This window comes from Indicator indicator, chromosome 1, assembly GCF_027791375.1.
Source record: "Indicator indicator isolate 239-I01 chromosome 1, UM_Iind_1.1, whole genome shotgun sequence".
Classification (NCBI taxonomy): Eukaryota; Metazoa; Chordata; class Aves; order Piciformes; family Indicatoridae; genus Indicator; species Indicator indicator.
Window position 1 is genome coordinate 123,455,172 of NC_072010.1, and position 8,297 is coordinate 123,463,468.

The following is an 8,297-nucleotide window of genomic DNA, read 5'->3' on the forward strand; positions in this document are numbered from 1 at the left end:
TTTCTTTCTTTCTTTCTTTCTTTCTTTCTTTCTTTCTTTCTTTCTTTCTTCCTTTCTTTCTTTCTTCCTTTCTTCCTTTCTTCCTTTCTTTCTTCCTTTCTTTCTTTCTTTCTTCCTTTCTTTCTTTCTTTCTTCCTTTCTTTCTTTCTTTCTTTCTTTCTTTCTTTCTTTCTTTCTTTCTTTCTTTCTTTCTTTCTTTCTTTCTTTCTTTCTTTCTTTCTTTCTTTCTTTCTTTCTTTCTTTCTTTCTTTCTTTCTTTCTTTCTTTCTTTCTTTCTTTCTTTCTTTCTTTCTTTCTTTCTTTCTTTCTTTCTTTCTTTCTTTCTTTCTTTCTTTCTTTCTTTCTTTCTTTCTTTCTTTCTTTCTTTCTTTCTTCTTTCTTTCTTCCTTTCTTCTTCCTTTCTTTCTTTCTTTCTTTCTTTCTTTCTTTCTTTCTTTCTTTCTTTCTTTCTTCCTTTCTTCCTTTTCTTCCTTTCTTTCTTCCTTTCTTTCTTCCTTTCTTTCTTCCTTTCTTTCTTCCCTTCTTTCCTCCCTTCTTTCTTTCTTCCTTCCCTTCTTTCTTCCTTCCCTTCTTTCTTCCTTCCCTTCTTTCTTTCACAAATATCAGTTAGATTCTACTCTTTTGTCCAAGTCCCACAGATAGGGCTGAGCAGCAAATGTGGCTTCCTTACCCTGAGCAGAGTGTGATCTCTACTAATTGACCTTAGTTATTTTTGAGAGGTAAGAGGATGAAAAAATCTTTCATCAGCTGTGGTGAGAATTTCAACTTTGGGCTGTGGAGTTACAATAGATTATATATATGCATAATGATAATAGTAGTAGTAGTAGTAGTAGTTTTAAATCTATAAGGCAAAAGGCTTACTTGTTGATTTTATGTAACATTGTATGAGGAACAAGTAGCATTTAACTTGAGCTTCCCTAATCTGCCAACAGGAATAGAAATAAAAAATTTGCCCAGATATACTCATTTGACAAATTGAAGTTACCTGTCCGTCAACTCTTCCTACTTTGCTTTCACATTTTGGTAATATTGGTAGTGTTCTCTAAATTTTCTGTGATTTTTTTAAAATAATTTTTCTATAGTTCATAGCATTAAGCAGACCTGCACAGCAAATGTATTTTGGAGCCCTTTTTTCCCTTAAAAAGCAAGTGTATATATATGTATACATATATATATAGGTAGGTATTTTTTCAAGGTATTTGGATCTACTGGAATTATATTTTCATGGTTGAGTGACTTCCCAAAGATTGATAACATAGTTAAATCATAAAGTGTTTTAGAAGTTTATATGATTTTTTTTTTCAGTTTTTATTTTTTTTTATTCAATTGGAATTCTGATCTTGATTTTGTTTTTGGAGTTGTATTGGCCACAATTTATTTAGGGAAAAGGGCTTGAGAAATGGTGGGAGGTTATGTGTTCTTAACAAACATGCAGCAAATTATGTGAATTTGTTCAAACCCAGATTTATGTGTACATTTCACAGCTGCCTGTTATTGTTTTAGGGATCATATGTAGCTTATTTGCATTATATTGGTATTTTTGAATGGTAGTCAAACATTTTTTGTGGGCGTTCTAGAAATTATTAATGTCCTGGGGATGCAGATCACACTGTTCTTGTTTGCTGTACATGCCTGGGTAATTCTTTTCAAATCCACTGCTTCCTTGCATATGATCTTCTAGATATCAGATACCACAACCAGTGCCACGTTTTTTTTTCTTTCCAGAAAGAGGTTGTCTCTACCTTTTCCCACCTCACTTTTACTTCTCCCTATGTCTTTTTCTCTTTTCTCTCACAAACTGGGGAAAAATAGGTTCCCCTTCTGTCTTCCAATTTATCTCTTCCTTTCTTCTTCTTCTTCTTTTTTTTTTTTTTTTTTTTTTTTTTCCCCCTAATTGCTGTCGTTTTCTTCCCTTCCCTTCCCTTCTGTTCTGGATCGGCCCTCTATTGTGTTCTCTATACTTTGTGCTGCTGTACCACCCCTGGTCTTTTTCTTCTCCGTGACAGCCATACCCATCCTCTAAAGCATTTTGTGTTTTTTTCCCTAAATATTTAATTAGACAAAGTTATGTCAGAAGAACAAGACTGCATAAACACTTGCAATGCCTTAAAAGAATAAAAATTAAAAAAAAAACTAAGTGAAACGTCAGGAAGCAGTTTCCCTTAAACATTTATAATGGGAGAACAAGTCCAGCTAATATAGTGGAATACAAAAATCAAAAGGCTTTCTTAGCCTGGGGTTCAAAATCTGCCTATGGTTTCAGTCAGACTTGTAGGCTGGGGCATTTTTTCTTCTGTCCCCTGAAAAGTAAATGTAATCCCTCTCTCTGATTTCCTGTGTTAGGAGAGTATGGCCAGAAGCAGAGATGAGATTAAATTTTTAGTGTAGCAATACCCCTGCTCCTTTCCTAAATTTGCCTCGAATCTCACCAACTGTCCTCGGAATATGTTGATGTACTATTTCTCACAGGAATGACTTGTAGTTTTTTTTTTAATATTAATGAGAACCTCTGAATGATAACTCTCCTAAGCTTTTGAATAGGTTCATCAGTGTTTTGAGAAGCCTGAGATGGTCTGATTGTGGTGATTTGACTAAGGTTACACAGTAAAGTAACTATGAAGGCATAGCATAAGGAACAGGAAGCTTTAAATTCAGATAAAGTCAACACACTGCTCATCAGTATATTTATGGAAAATAGACAAAGAATTGCATGTTACATTGCCTTACATGAGCAATAGACTTAAAATCATTAGCTATCTGTCAAAGAAGTCTATTGTGTTTCCTGTCAGCTTGTGAATGTCTTGGATGACCTCAATGACTAAAAATCAAAGCTAGTCCACTCAAATATCATTCAGTCATTGTATTGCATTGATTTCTCCTTCCTCCCTCAGATAAGCAAGAATGGGAAGGGAACATTTCTCAGCAGTTATAGTTGCTGGCAGAGTATTGTAACAATGTGCTGGAAATCTCTAAGAATAGTGAGTTGATGGAGCCCAAGTATCAATAATGTGACTATCTGTGGCCTCTTTTGTTCCTAGTGCTCCCACCATTGCTTGGTATTCACTCCCACTCCCTGAAGCAAAGCCTGGCCTTTTCTGAATCTGCATTGTTTGGCTGTTAGAAAATCAAATAGCAATTTTGATGGGTTTATTCTCTAAAGTGCAGTGTTCTGATGAACCTGGAGTTGTCATGAATGAAGGAATTGATACTTGCCTTGACACCATTGTTTCAAAGTTTCCACATAGTATGTGGGATTATTTTTTTTTCTTATAGTTCCCAGTAAACAAAACCTATTCAGTTATCTTTGAACCTAGCTTAAGGCAACAACAGATAATAGAAAAAGACAAGTCTCCTTTCTGACTTGTTTTTCAGCCTGTGATGGAACTGCTTGCTAAAAACTGCAATAAAATCTTTTATCACACAAGCAAGCCTCCTATCAATGTCTGTCTCTGCAGTGATTCAAATATTCTACATGTTAGGTAATGTCTTCACTGACACCTTAAAGACAATGATTTATTTGTTTGTTTCAAATTAAAACTTATAACATGAGGACATGTCTCATTTTCCATACCCCTGAAATGCTAGTGCACTGTTTAATATCTTCTGATTTTCAAAAATGGGCTATCTTACTCTCAAGGAGTTTCCTAAGCAATTTGCATCAGAAACCTCTACCTGCATTTGTGGAAGGCAGACTGCAGATATGAAAGGCACTGTTTTGATGTTTCAGTCTATAGGAGGAGAGACTGTGGAGTCTCCATCCTCAAGGATGTTAAAAACCAGACTCAACTTGGTCATGGGCAGCCAGCTCTAGGTGACCCTCTGTGCTCAGGAAGGTTGGACCAGATGACATATAGGGGAATCCCTTCCAACCTCAACCAGCTCTGAGTCTGTGGAAACATTACTTATTCAAGTATATGAAGAGTCAGAGGGACTGAAGACCCTCTAGGAAACAGGGAAGGATGCACTAAAAAATGTGATATTTTCTGTGTGAGAGTGGCTTATATCAAACAAAGGAATAATGTAATGATATCTATACTGTACCTTTCTGAGTCTGTTTCAGTTAAAATTTTTGTGGTACTTGCCAGGTCACATTGTTTAAAAGTATTACTTTTTAAATGACTTGCTAACACTGCTGTGTGCTTTCAGAACAGTTCCTAGAGTATGTCAGATATTTTAAAAGATTTTTTTTTCTATTTAATATATTTTTTGGTATTTGGAACAGAGTGCTTTGGGAAAAAATAACTAGTAATAAGTGTAGTGGTGGAAAATAAAAGGGAATTTGATTTAAGTAGTAGGTTGCAAAGATGGGCTTCTTTGCTAAGTATCTAGGAAAGTTGTCTAATAACCACTTGTCATTAATAATAGCATCTCTCTTCTGTTGAATCTTCATCACACATTCCTAAGCATTCTTCAGTGTACCACTTGTGTCTATTAGCCTTGCCACCTGATTAAACCTTAAAACTGTCCTTTGTCAGATTATTAGCTCCATTAATGCTGCACTTTCTGTTCTAGACATAATGTCTTATGAAATCTAGTGTGGGATAATACTTTTGAAATCAAATGTGCAGTTAACTAGTTTGAGAGGCTTGTATTCACAGCTGCAATGCTGGATGCTGATCCTACCACCAATATATCAGAACTGTAAGATTCATCTGTGAATGTGGGCTACTGAGAACAAGATCTGTTTAGTGGTATGAGAGGCTCCAGAGCATGAAAATCAGATAAATATCACATGTCTGTATGTCTTCCTTCTGAAAGGTGTTCAGTAGATCTCAGGTTGTTTATTTTCAGAGTTTATAACCCACAGAAAGGAGGTTAAGCCTATTCCCAGCATTTTAAGAATGCCCATAACACAATGCCCAGCATTTTAGGAAAAGTATATTTTTGCTGTGGGAAGTGGGTGCGTTATTATTGCAATAAGGGAGCCCAGGATCCATGCACTGCTTCACATTTAGGTTTAACCTGAAGAGAGACTGTGCTTATTCTGCAGTTCTTCCTGCCTTAAAGAAAAGAAGTAAACATGCTATGTTAGTCTTGAACAGCCAGAGGAACTACCTGCTTGGCCATTTGATTATTCTTATTGAATCACAGTAAAAACACCTGCAAGGGTATTCATCTGCTCCCTGCTGAAGGATCTGTTATAAACACAGCATTATGAAAGTGGCAGATGAGTGTTCTTGGCATGTTTCTACAGCACCCAGACAAATGTCATTCAGCTTCCACATCTAGTATTCAATCCATAAATCTGGGTTAGGAGAACATCTTCTTTGAAAACAAAAAGAAAGAAATCATCCTTACTGTGGGGAAATCATGCCCTGCATAACCGAAAGATTGATTCTTTTTTAGGTTAGGAGGCTGTCACTAACAAATCAGTGTGGTATAAACTTGTCAGAGCAAGTGTCTAGAGATAAAAGTGCTTGAAATAATCTCTGTATAAAGATAACAGCAGTAGAATAGATTTGTGTTTGCAAAGGTAGCTTGGTGTCAGTAATTTTGAGTAGGTTTCAAATATTCAAATTGTGTTTAACTAATTTTCCTCAGAAGACCTTGTTTTTTATTAGTCCAATGGACATGCATTAATTGCTGACTAGCAGTTAAATCTCTGGCATGTGTCTTTATGGAAAACAAACAAACAAACAACAATAAAACAACACAAAAAACACCCTACACACTGAGTATGTTCTTACAGTAGCCTGAGGTGGAAAAGCAGAAGTTTGAACAGCTTGAAAGAGGCACTTTTGCCTCTTTCCTTTTCTCTTATAAATTCTACATATTCCTTTTCTACTCCATTTTAAGGTTGCATTTGGCATTTTTATCAGATGATTAACCTGAAATAGCTATTAATATAAAATATTTTATATGAAATTGCTGAAGAATTATACATATATTCTATCAGCAAAGTGTATCTTCCTTCTGCGATCTTCTGTGTATTGCACATGGCTAGAATAAGCCAAAACTCATTTAATAAGTAGCTTACTAACATTCAACAAACAAGGAAGTGGTGCTTGTGGGGAAAAACACAATTTTTAACACCTTTAGCATCATTTATTACTAAAAGCATGCCTTTCCTCAACATGGTGTTGCTTTTTGATGAATCTCAAACTATTCAAATGTCAGTTTCAGCCCAAGGATGAAGGAAGCAGCATTATTTAGGATAGATAGCAGTAACAGTAGCATTCTAGGAAAAGCTTTCTATTTTTTTGCAGCAAATAACTCATATATTAGTGGCAGAATGCACATAATGCTTGATTTCTGTGGCATGTTTCCAGTAGCACTGTTGTGTTGTCAGTCTTTTCACTCATGATCATCTGAAAGCAATTAGAACACAGAATTCCTGTATGCAGATGTTTTATATAATGAAATAGTAGCTTTGTAATTTTAATTTTTTTTTTCATTACTATGTTGTATCCTTGAGACTGGAAAATGTTCTGAAAAGGCACTTTGAAAGTGCTGTTGAGATGTGGTTTTATCATGGGATCACAGAATCATTCAAGTTGGAAAAGACCTCTACAGTCATCAAGTCCAAACACCAACCTAACACCCCCATGGCTGCTAAACCATGTCCCAAAGTGTTATGTCTTCATGCTTTTTTGAACATCTTCAGAGATGGTGACTTTATCACCTCCCCTGGCAACCTATTCCAATACCTGACCGCTTTCTCTTTCTGTAGTTTTTCCTAATATCTAATCTAAACCTTCCCTGGTGCCACAGTTTTAAGAACAGAATCTATGTTTGTATCAAAAAGATTTGCCTTGTCTTCTTGGAGGGGTTAAGGGAGAAAAAACAAGTCACATTATTAATGCTGTAGCTCATGTAGCTCATCCACACCTGCCTTTCAAATTCACCTAAATCCATTAACATTATTAATTGCTGAACATTTCGGATGGGAATTTAATATCCCTTTTTATTTAAGAAGTGCAGATAATTTTACCGCAAACCAAATCCAGCATTGAGTGAGTTTTATTTTAGTATAAGCATTCTGCAGCCTTTTCCACATACCCTTTAATTCTATTTTGGTTTGGCTTTGTCATACAAAGAGATCTGCCCCTCTGTACTATTTCAGGGATGATACCTGATAGATTGTTTTGAGCAACTGCTTATCAGGTTTTAATTTGAATGCATCTTTTTTCTTCCCATGTGAATCAAATACATGAGAATTGTACCCTTGTCTGTCCAGTTCCATTCCAAATCAAGACTATACTTACAACAACTATAGGGGATTGGACTCAATGATCTCCAGAGGTCCCTTCCAACCCCTAACATCCTGTGATCCTATAAACTTAGATACAGAAATCAAGGCCTAAAATAATTGACAAGGCTGTGAGCATCCTGATCTAGTGGAGGATGTCTCTGCTCTCTGCAGGGGGTTTGGGCTAGATGACCTTTGAAGGTCCCTTCCAACCCAAACCATTCTATGATAATCATGTCTTACAATGCTTTTTTATATTAAAAAATGGAGAAGGAATTTCATGTATGGCTGGAAAAACATGTGAGTTTGTTTTTTTTTTTTTTTTTTTTGGTAGGTTGGCTTGTTTTGTGGGGGGGTTTTGTGTGTGTGTTTGTTTTTATTTGCTTATTTTTGTTTTTTTTTCTTTTCTTTTTCTTTTGGAGGAAAAATAATAACAAACTGTAGCTGGTAAATAGCTGCAAGACAGAAAAAGCATAAGGTATGGCAGGGGCTGCCAATGGAGCCCTATCACTGTGGTCCAGAAGCCTTAACTTCCTCAAGAAACTGGAATATGTGCATATAAACTTATTTCAAGTACTTTTCTAAAAATGCTGTTGAAGAGTTCCCTCATGCCAAAATCATTGGGTGACATGTTTCTTACACTTAAAAGAAATGTAAAATTTGAATGGAATATTTCAGATCCTACTGCAACATGTTCCCTTCTAGTAGAGAAGAAACCATAGGATGGGTGAGATGAGCTAGGGATATAGACCACAACTATGAAGGGGAATCTGTAGGCTTTCAGAAGTAGATTGCTATAACTGGTAAGGAGAGAATATATTCAAACAAGTGCCCTGAATGTGTTTGAATTACTATTAGTAGCTTTACTACAAACCAAGACTGAAGCTTTAACCAATAATATTTTACTATGTTGTGGAATAATTCTAATGAAGTGTTCTATTTTCTCTGGCAGATGAACGGGAAGATGTTCAAAAGAAAACATTCACAAAATGGATAAATGCACAGTTTGCTAAGGTAATGAAATACTTTTATTTATTTACAAACTAAAATATGTTTAGTTAGTGGTTTTGGGGGGGGTGTTTGTTGGGTTTTTTATGTGAGTTTTTTT